We start from the raw sequence: 12,067 nt of genomic DNA on the forward strand, positions 1-12,067 counted from the left end.
AAAATAACTAATTTGTGGATACTGAGCTCTTTCAAATGCTGGTTTTTTTAGATGAACAAAAGGGTCATTTGTGAGTAATAATAAGGAAGAGGCTGCCTCCAGGCTATGCATTCCATTCATTACCAGGCCATCCCTGCAGGACCTGTTCTTTGGCCTCCAGCCTGCCTTATGGCATCACTTTGAATTTTGATTTCTTTTTTCCTTTTCATCTTTGCTTGTTCTTCCTTTTTCCCTTTCTCATTTTTCCAAAATGAGAAACTGTAGTATATAATTTAAAAAGTATGGATAAAATTACTCTTCAGGTTTAAACTACTTCCAAAGGTAGAGAAAAATCTTAAATTGTTTAAATTGTGAAATGTCAAAGGGTCATTGAGATGACTCTTTAGCAGTTAAATATTTTATATGAAAATTATATATATTTGAAATATATGTATGAAAATTAGACTTTACTAATTAGGGATTTGTGATAATTCAACCTGGTAAAGACTAAAGTTAAGTTTTTCACTATTTAGAAATGACTTAACAGAGAAGCTATACTATACATACGATTATAGAACTAAGTTTAAATTACTTAAGACAAAGAGTATTTGAATATATGTTTAGAGCCAAAAGATATTGTTAACTATTCAACAGAATACATCCAACAAGAAGTCTTAGTACATTTTCTTAGCAGATAATTGGAGTCACTTTTTTATTTTGAAAGCAAGAGGCCCATATAACTTAAAAGAAATACTTCGTATGTGTGTGTGGAGACAGGGTTCCATTATATTGGCCAAGTTGGTCTCAAATTCCTGGCCTCAAGCAGTCCTCCTGCCTTGGCCTCCCTAAGTGCTGGGATTATAGGCATGAGCCACCATGCCAGGCAAAAACTACTGTAAATGAGATTTTAAAAAATTAATTCAGAATATCTTCCTTTTTGAGTTGTTCCATATTAGTGAGGTTTTACTGTAATTAGCTGTTCTGTAGGCAACAGGAATCCTTAAGAGGAGGTAACTATTTGCCTTCCACTGACTTCCAGGAAGAAAGCTAATATACTGTAAAGCAACATTACACTTTTATAGAGGTCATTTTCCAGATGATCTCAACTTCAAAATATAACGTTCAGAGCCAGGACATGAACATAAGTCTCCGAGCAGTCAAAAACAACTATTAAAAAGCACAAAATCTCATACCTTAACTCTGAAAGAGATCTCTTAGATGCTCAACTCATATCCTACTCATTTTTACTTTGCATATATTTCTAACAAGCTTCCATATTAGTTTTCCCCCCCTTGAGAATGAAATCAACACATTAGACATAACACAATGTTAGAAGCAAATTCATTGACAGCACCAAAAAGGAAGAACTCATAGTCTATAGATCAAAGGAGGAATTGAAAAAGAACTATAAGATCAGAAATATTTTCTCAAAAAAATCTGAGACCATTTAATGTAGGAACACACAGTTCAATATTTCAATAATACCTGACAATATGAATGAATTTCAGCATCATTCTGGAATTGACAATCCATGATAGTGGCCCTGAATCATCAAGAAAAGATAGAACTAATTTAAGGTAGCAAAGTAAGTATACTGTATTTTAGAATTATTCTACCCAGAATTATTACAATAATTTTTAAAATTTAAAGGCAGAATCATAGTTATCTGGAAAATGTTTATATTAAAGATTATGTTCCTTGAAAATGCCAGAAAAATGAGGCATCTCTGTGACTGTCAGATTTGGAATATTTTAGAGAGCAGCTGGGTAATTGCCTCTGAGCTATCATCTCTACTGCTTTCAAATTTTCTGCTGGAAGGAAAGAGGAAAGCACCACAGATATCTCAACTGTGTGGCCAGTTAGACCATTAGTTCTCTCTTTTTCAGCATTCTCTGTGTGATGGAAAGGGCACAGGCGTTGACGTTCAATCTGTTTAACCCCTGGTTCTGCCGCTCAATAGTTTGATAACGTTGGACAAACTAATTCCAACCTCAAATTTCTATCTGTAACTAGGGATTATGTTACCTACTCAGGGAGCTGTTTTAAGTGTACGGTGCCAGAGTCCACTTCTGAGCTTAATCTTGTACATTTCTTTCCTGTCGTTTTGCTCTCAGTGACCATCTTCTGGGCACTTACACAGAGAGCAGAAGTGGAGAAGAGTCAGAGGAAGGAGGTGGCTTTTGCAAGCTAGTGTTAAAGAATTGGTTCAAATACAGTTAATACAGAAAGATTAGCCCATTCAGCTCCCTACCATCACTGTGACATTCCAGAATGTCTTTCTTCAAATGCTTGACGTGGAGTTTCTTTTCCTTTCCAAGAAGAATTTTAAATGCATAAAAATGATGAAGCATGGGAAAGCTAAGAGGCCCTTCACAGTGCAATTATTGTATGCCCAACTTATCTTGGGAATTATTATGAACTGTTCAATACCAAAGACATACTCCTAAGAGCATAGACTCATTCATTCCTCATTCATCAACCATTCAACCAGCATTTGTTATGTGCCTGTCATGTTCCCAGCACTGCTGCAAGCACTGGGTATTCAAAGGCATAGTCTTTGACCTCAGGAATATTATAGCCTTGTAGACAAGTGCTCTAAAGTCTTGGCACTCAAAGTGTGACCTGTGGACCAGCAGTATCAGCATCACCTGGTAGCTTGCTAGAAATTCAGAACCTCAGGTCCCAACTCAGGCCTAATGAATCAGAATCTGCATTGTAACAAGATTACCAGGTAATTCACATGCACATTATAATTTGAAAAGCACAGCTTTATCATATTACACCTGATGGGATTGGGAGATATTCTTGGGACAAGCTAGGGTTCAATGGTAGGCTATTCATTTTGATGTTATGTGGCTCAAGAAAGGTTGTACACCAAAACTGACATGTATTAGTTTGCTAGAGCTGCTGTAAGAAAATATTACAAACTTGCTGGCTCAAGCAACATAACTTTATTGTCTCACAGTTCTGGAGGTGGGAAGTCTTAAATCCAGGTGTTGGCAGTGTTGGTTCCCTTTGAAGGCTGGGAGAGGGAATCAGTTCCATGATTCTTTCCTAGCTTCTTGTGGCCTGAGTCATTTCTTGGCTTATGGATGGCCATCTCCTCCCAATGTCTTCTCATTGTCTTCCTTTTATGCATGTCTGTCTCTGTGTCCAAATTTCTCCTTTTTGTAAGGACAACAGTCATTTTGGATTAGGGCCTACTTTAACGACCCCATTCTTGACTTGATCATCTGCAAATACCCTATTTCCAAATAAGGTTACACTCACAGGTACTGGGGTTTAGAACTTGAATATCTTTCAGGGGGATATATTTCAACCCTTAACATGACCCATGATCTCAACTTGGAAGATGATTAGTAGGCCAAGTGCAGTGGCTCACGCCTGTAATCCCAGCACTTTGGGAGGCCAAGGCGGGCGGATCACCTGAGGTCAGGAGTTCGAGACCAGCCTGGCCAACATGGTAAAACCCTATCTCTACTAAAATATACAAAAATTAGCCAGGCGCGGTGGCAGGTGACTTAATTCCAGCTACTTGGGAGGCAGAGGCAGCAGAATCATTTGAACCTGGAAGTCAGAGGTTGCAGTGAGCTGAGATCGAGCCATTCCACTCAAACCTGGGGGATAAGAGTGAGACTTCTCTCAAAAAAAAAAAAAAAAAAAGAAAAGAAAAGAAAAAAAGAAAGATGATTAGTAAAGCAAACTGGGAAAAAGAGAGGGATGGCATTTTAGGAGGTGGTGGGACAGCATGAGTAAAGGCGTAAGTGAAGCAGTCTGCTTAAGAAACTGCCTGCCTCTCAGTAGCCATGGCTGAAGGACAAGAGGAAGGACAAGGAGGCAGATCTACTAGGGAAGTAGGCAGATCTCAAAATACTGTGGCAGGGTTGAACTTTTATTTTGTAGGCAATGGGGAACCAAAAGAAAGATTTTAACTTTTGGTGATATGGCTATGTTTTCAGCTCCCTGGAAATAGGGTATAGGGTAGACTGAGTTTACTCTGGGGATTAGAGTAATCTCTGAAGAGGTCACCCCTCTGGTCTCAGTGATTGATGATGAGGGCCTGAGCTGGGGTAACATCAAAGAAGAGCATGGGAAATGATAAAAAGAAATGGTGCTGTATGCCAGCCCTGGAGTTTGTTTAAATCCCAGGTTCTCACCCAGTCTGCAGGTGTGGGGGGTGCTTAGCCTCAGGGGGCAGGGATTACCCTACCCACATGAGCCTTGGGATTTGTGTTGGCCCAAAAAGAAAGCAAGACAAAGGATGCTCCCTGCTCCATCTCCCCTACTGTCAGCCCTCTGTAGTCAGCCTAGGGGTACATCAGCAGACCGAAGATTTTCCTTCAAGATACCAGCAATATTCAGACAAAGGTGCAGCAGCAGAAACATTCATGACTCTCCTGGGATCCAGATCAAAGAACAAAGAAGAACCTGGACTGAAAGGCAGTCTCTATCTAACCAGAGAATTTAGGAATTAAGTTAGAATCTTATCTTTCCAAAACTTTGGAGGGGGGCCAGCTCTTAAAGAAGAGTATTAGAGGAAAAACACCAAAGTATTAAATGGCTCCAAAGATCTGATGAACATGTGTAATCGCTGAAAGGCTGGCTGTACTGGAAGCCCTGTTATGGTCTGGGGAATTAGAGGGGATCTTTCTAATTCATGTTCAGTGTTATTTCTGTAAGCCCTTGGTTCTCCATCTAATGACCTGCTGAGCACAAACATAAAGCACTGTTAGGTTATACTAAGGCCTACCTGAAAGTGGTGCAGGAAACCCCAAAACTACACATGGTTCTCATAGAATCCCTTAAGCCAAAGTCAAAGTCCTCTCCTGGGCCCAGTGACAATTCAGGTGGACTCTGAGGAAGACAGAGAAGTGGTATGGCAGCTAGAAATGAGAAACTTATCTTCATTATTGCACCCTATTGCTTAGACATTTTTACTGTAAAAGATCAGATAGTAAATAATTTAGGGTTTGTGGGCCACATACAGTCTTTGTCCCATATTCTCTGCTTTTGGGATTTGTGGGCCATCCAAAAACAGGCTAAAGGCCTTCATTAGCAAACCTTGGCTTAGAGCAGGCTCATGATGCCTAGAAAACAATAGATAAGCAACCTGTTTTACTTAATCATTTGAAGACATTTGTGTTTTTCTTCACACTTTTTCCGACCATAAAGTCTGATTCACTGGAGTCTTGTAGTTAGCTCACTTGTTTGAGTGCTCTCCAAGAATTCAGGAGTAAAGCTGTGTGGCCTGCTTTCTGCTGAGGCCTCAGGACCAGAAGTGATTGATTGATGTGCAAAAAGCAAATGGCCTCTTGTCTTCCACTGACTGCAATAAAACCATCAGCACTAATAAGAAAACAAGCTCCCTACTGAGAAGCCAAAGGAATGGGCCTGCCTCTAGGATGGTATGATTTTGCCTTCCCAAACAGTCATGGATTATACTTCCAATTAGCTCCAACCCTCATGGCATCCTGTACAGCATCTCTTGGGGAGATGTCTGGCCAGTTCACACATGTCAGGTGTTATATAAGTAACACACCTCCTGGTATCAATACAACATGCCTGATGTTTGCTTTCTGACTCATAGACATGGTTTCCATGGAACTGCAGTACATACCACCAACAATGCTCAGTCTGTTCCATGTATAGACCCTTTCAGAGTGTCTGGCCTAAAGCAGAATAGAAAAAAGGAAATAATCTGAGAAAGAATTTTTTAAAAACAAACTAACAAAAAACTCAATATAGGTGTATCTCAGTTGCAAATCCAAATCTCTACTCCAACATCATAAAATGCAGACAACTATGTACAATGATATAGATAGATAAATACTATGTACAATGATATACATAGACACAATAGAATGAATTAGGCTCTAACATATATGCAAAGACAAAAAAAATGGTGTGTGTCTGTGACCCCGAACAGTGGTAGTATTTTATTCCAGAAGCATTATTAAAGAAGTTGATTAGCATCTCCATAAAGATAGTTAGGTACTGACTATAGGGGAAATAAACTTCTGATGTATACTCCTCATGCTGGGGGAAAGAAGAAAAATTGTTTAGGCACTTTGTTATCTTCTCGTTTCCTTCTCACCCTCCAATTCTGCTTAGCATGCAAACTACTATAGTGGACAACCTGCCAATAAACAGAAAGAAAAAGATGTGTCTATCATTCAAGTGTGAGTTTTTTGTCATGTGAGCCCAGAAGAAAGTCACTCTCTTCCTAGCAGATAAAGTTGTTCCCTGGCTATATACATGGATGTTTCCCTGTGTGCCTTGAAATCCACACAGAGTGAGTTTGCAATTGTGTTTTCCAGAAAGGTGTAAGGTGAAAAATAAAAGCCCACTTCTCAGCTATTTTATTGCTGGCTTATTTTATGTGCAGAATATTATATTTAAGTAGAGCATTTGTAGAAAATTTTATATAACTTGAAAAATTCTCACTAGAATTTCTACAACAGCAATGTAAATCTCATGTTGGCTTAAGATTTAAACACACACGTGAGCTACTATTGAACTGCACAAGTTTAAAACTGTCTACAAACAAATATAATTGACTAATATAGAAGGAATATACAACAGTACAAATGATGTGAAGTAAATTGCCCTTTAAATTATATGCACTTTAATAACTAAAAACATTGTACTGCACATAAGGGATTTTACAAGTCATAGCATTTAAACTGCTGTTCCTTAATATATCTTCCTATCTGTTTCATCTCCTTCTAAAATGCCACAACCCAATGTCCTGCAAATGCTAAGACAGGACAGATTTTGAGTTATAATGTTGAGTTCTGCCACGCACAGCTGCCTTCTTAGAATAGTACAACCCACTGCCAAAATAAATGAACAGCATCTTTTTTGTGGGACTTAACTGTCAGAAATGCTCTAGTCTCAGGTCTGCAAGTTTGATTGGTAACAGAAGCAACCCAAGGAAAAATGTGTGATGCCTGCACCCTGCTAATGGTGCTGTCTGTGCATTTGTTATTTCGGATCTAGCTTTTCATAAGAACCATTGAATATGCAAAATGAATTTAGGGGTCCCAGAGTTAATTACACCAGCTCTATTTGATGGACAAGTTTTGTAAACAATCAGGATTCTAACTTCTCTAGACTTGAATTCGTATCCCTTTATCGAGTCAGAAATATTGAATAAAGTATAAATAGACAGATGAGTTCAGGTCACATTTACTTGTCCAAAGATGGAACACAGATTGGTAAAGATGCTTGCACATCTATAGGCTACTGAACGTAGAAGGATTTTCACTTTCTTTTTTTTTCTTTTTTTTTTTTTTTGAGACAGGGTCTCGCTCTGCCGCCTAGGCTGGAGTGCAGTGGTGCATCATGGCTCACTGCAGCCTCGAATTCCTGGGCTCAGATGATCCTCCCACCTCAGTCTCCTGAGTAGCTGGGGCTAGAGGCCTGCACCATCACATCTAGCTAATTTCTTTTTATTTTTCATAGAGATAGGGTCTATCTATGCTGTCCAGGCTGATCTTGAACTCCTGGGCTCAAGTGGTCCTACCTCTTTGACCTCCTAAAGTGCTGGGATTACAGGCATGAGCCACTGCACCCAGCCCAATTTTCACATTTAATCGCTAGCAGTAATATTTCATTTAAATTTGGAGAGATGCCCAGGCTTTCCCTCCATGGAAAGGCAATAATAAAGTTTAGTTCTTGGGCAGGCTCTTCAGAACTCCTAGGTTGTAACTGACTTTTGTTACATTTTCTTCTACACATGTCTTCAACAATAACTACCACTTTGTTGTCCTCGAAGTGACAAGGTAGTTAGTTGGATGCAACATAAAAAAGTTTAATTTTTTTCCATGTAATACACAGTGCCCTAAAGATATTTAGCATCATTGCATCTTGCCAAAACCAAATATTCTTCACATTCCCCTCAAGTTACTTACGACCAGCTCCATACACATCATCCCCCCATACAAATTCATCCACATTGCCACAAAAGTACTCAGCTCACATTTGACACCTAGCAATGGACACTCAACACTCAGAAGTTACAAAACCAGGCAGGTGCTCCTCTCCTAGATGACAGTAGACTCCAGTAAGTTTTCTGTTTTCTAGGGGTTGAATGTCCAGATTGCCACTCTTCCTTTGGCCACTTGCCTCCTGGCCCTTCATTACCCATTTGCACCTTCACCAGAACCTGTGCAAGAGAACTAAGTGAAGTTAAAATTCAGATCTGCCAATCTTGGTTTTTCTTAGATACTGCCTGGTAAAGGAGTTGGCCATGAAGAATGCTGAAATGTCTCGATCATTAAAAAATATGTAATCTACGGATTGCAGGCATTCGTGTTAGTGACTACAAAAAGTTACACTTTTTGTAAACAAGCAACATATTCCTACAACCTAGGAGGAATATTGGAGTCAGGATTCAAAGAAAATTAATCAAGAACCAGAATGTGGAGGAAGTTGAAAACCGTGTTACTGCATCTAGAAAAGAAAAGGCTCAATGTTGTCTCTCGATCTGCAATATGAAGGAGTTGTATTGGATGACAGCCGCAGTTCCCTCCAGTTGTAACTTTCTATACTTTTAATGGCTAAATATATGATTGATTATTATTTGTTCTGGTATGGAGTAGTAATTACGAGAAAATAACCTGGACATCAAGGGCAGGACTATCTTACTTTTTTCCTCTGCCAGGAAACTGCTCTAAGGTTGCCAAAAATATCCTAGCAGTCACTGTGAATCCATCAACCTCTATTTACAGGAACACCTACTATGTACCAGGCACTATTTCAGGAGCCCAGGATATAAAGATGAATAAGACCCAGTCCCTGCCACCCAGGATCCCAGAATCTGGCAAGGGAGACACATGTAAAACCCATCCCAGTAAGAGCTCTGCTTGAGATGATGTGTGAGATGCTATGAGTTGCATGAGAGTGCAACTAACTCTAAAAAGGATCTGAAAAGGTTTCTCCTGATGTTTTTGTCAGGTCTTAAGGAATAAGGCCAGGGTGTTCCAGGCAGAGAAAAGAAAGAAAGGGCATTCCTGGGAAAAGTGATGAGTGAGGAACGGCAGAAAGAGGGGCAGCTTGTGTGGCTGCCGTTGAGTGAGAAGGTGAGGAGAGCAAAGTGACCAGAAGGTGAGGAGAGAAAAGTGAAACGTTGGTTTCAAGAGTTTAAAGCATCTTTTATAGCCCACTAATTAATTTGATGTCATCTCTAAAGCCATGGGTCTCAATTGGTGGTAAGTAGTCATTGCAAGGCATTCACCAATCCACCAATCATTGTCTCCAGATTGAATACATGTTATCTTTCCAAATATATATTACTATTGGTTCAATGTATGTAAATTCCATGCTTATTAATCATAAAAAATTTAACATTATTGCTGGATTCAGAGTAGCTTTTGTTTACATAATTTCTCAATTAATATATATGTGGGTATTCACAATGTTTCTTGACATGAAAAAAACCAATGAACCATTGTTTTGGGTAACAGCAAATGGTTACACATTTTAAAACAGAAATGTAGGATGATCAGACTGTTATTTTAGAATGATCACTCTAAACAGATGTTGGCGATGGATCTGAGGGGAATGGAAGGAAAAGCAAGGATATTGGTTAGAAAGCTGATCAATGTGAACAATAATTAGGACCTCTGACAGTGAAGGGGAGTGAGAGAGGAGACAATCAATACAGGAGGTATGTAGAAAGTAAAAATAAAAAGAGTTTCAACAAATTTAACATGAAAGAGAGAGAAGAAAGGCGGAGTGAGGACCACCCCCAAGTTTCAAGTTTAGACTGTGAAATGGGAATGGAAATAGAATATGTAGGAAGTAGGATTGTTGGAGAAGACAATAAATTTGATTTGAGATATATTCATTTAGGGTTCCTGAGGGACAAAGAAGACGAATCCTTAGTAAGAGATGGGAAATGTGAGTTGGAACCCCAGGAAAGAGGCAGAGGCCACAGATAAAGATACAATAGAGTAATAGCTGTGATCTGTGGCATATACATGGAAGATGCACGAATCTCTTTTTGAAACAACTAGCACCTTTCTTTTTGCTCCCTTTTCCTCACCCCCTTTTCCATTCTACTGCCTAGCATTCTAATGGTTACTTTGGATTCTGATAATGAGTGCCACACCCTAGGGATGTGGAGCAGAAGGCTGGGGAGAGCCTGGGTTCCAAGGACTTTGTGGAACACAACTGTCATCTTAACCTTGGATGTCTTTGGATTCTTTTTTGAGAAAGAAAGGAATGTCTCTTTTGCTGTGATTTTTTCTTTATTTCATGCATTGAACCAAATCCTAATTAATTCATAGTATGTGCTGGGAATTATATTTTTCCTGTATCATATGTTCTCAGAATCAAGGAATCAGAGAGGAAATAAGAGTGTAACATTTCAACATTCTAGAAAACTGGACTAGAAAGTATACTGATATGGTTTGGCTCTGTGTCCCTACCCAAATCTCATCTCTAATTGTAATCCCCATAATCCCCATGTGTTGAAGAAGGGACCTAGTGGGAGGTGACTGGATCATGGGGGTGGTTCCCCGCCATGCTGTTCTCTTGATAGTGAGTGAGTTCTCACCAGAACTGATGGTTTTGTAAGTGTCTGACAGTTCCTCTTTCACATGCTCTCTCTTGCCTGCTGCCATGTAAGACATGCCTCCTTCCCCTTCCACCATAATTATAAGTTTCCTGAGGACTCCCAGCCATACGGAACTATGAGTCAATTAAACCTCTTTCCTTTATAAATTTTTCAGCCTCAGGTATTTCTTTATAGCAGTATGAGAACAAACTGAGTCTGTTGGCCAATACCAGATCTGGATCTATCTCTTCCTATTTCACAATAACTAAAAAGGTAAAATAAATAAAATGAGATAACTATTTATATAAAGTTTTAAACCAGGCAAAACTAATAGATGGTGACAGCAGTCAGGATATAGTAATTACTTTAGGAGTGGTAACTGGGAGAGGGTGTGAGGTGTGCTTCTCTCATGCTCGCACTGTGCTCTTTCATGATTTAAGTGGTAGTTACATTTTGAGAAAATTCATGGAGCAGTCCATTTATATGTTATATATAGTTTTATATATGTAAGTTATTAAGCAACAAAACATTTATAAAAAATAAATATAAGAGAAAGAATGAGAGAAAATTTTTTGCTGAAACAGACATCTGAAAACTATGAATATTTGATAAAGCTATTTGGCATCATCAGTAAGACATAAGGGGATATGTACTTTATGAAACAAGACCAGAAAACTATGAGTAGTAAACAGGCTGGGATGAAAAGAAAGCTGCTTGAGATTTTAAAACGTTTTAAAATAAAAAACGTAATAGTAGATGTGACATATGCATCACAGCCCCAAAAGTGTACAGTTGACATTCTTGATAACAGAGTGGGGGCAGAGCAAGATGGCAGAATAGAAGACCCCCACTGATCATCCCCCCTGCAGGAACATCAAATTCAACAACTGTCTACACACAAAAAAAAGCACCTTCATTAGAACCAAAAATCAGGTGAGCACTCACAGTACTTGGTAAGAGGCACGGAAGAGGGTAGGAAAGACAGTCTTCAATCACCAACATTATCCCTCCCCCATCCCCCACCCCAACAGTGGCAGCGTTGCATGGAGAGAGGTTCTAAAATTGGGAGAGGGAAGTGCAGTGAATTGTGAGGCTTTGCACTGAACTCAGTGCTGCCCTATTATGATGGAAAGCAAAACTGGGCTTAATTCAGATAATACCTGCTCATGGAGGAAGTACTCAGACCAGCCCAAGTCAGAGGAGAATTGCCCATCCCAGTGGTCAGAACTTCAGTTCTGGCAAGCCCTGCCACTGTAGGCTGCAGTGCCCAGGGGCCCTAAGTAAATTTGAAAGGCACTCTAGCCCACAAGGACTGTAAGTCCTAGTGCTGAGCTGGGTTGAGAGCCAGTGGAGTTGGGAGGCATGAGACTTACTGAGACACCAGCCGGAGAAGCTAAGGGAGTTCTTGCACCACTCCTCACCCAACCCCAGGCAACACAGCTAGCAGCTCCAAAAGAGATGTATTGCTTCCACTTGAGGAGAGGAGAGGGAAGAGTAAAGAGGACTTTTGACTTACGTTTTGGATAT

Source organism: Pongo abelii, chromosome 4, assembly GCF_028885655.2.
Source record: "Pongo abelii isolate AG06213 chromosome 4, NHGRI_mPonAbe1-v2.0_pri, whole genome shotgun sequence".
In the NCBI taxonomy this organism is placed as follows: Eukaryota; Metazoa; Chordata; class Mammalia; order Primates; family Hominidae; genus Pongo; species Pongo abelii.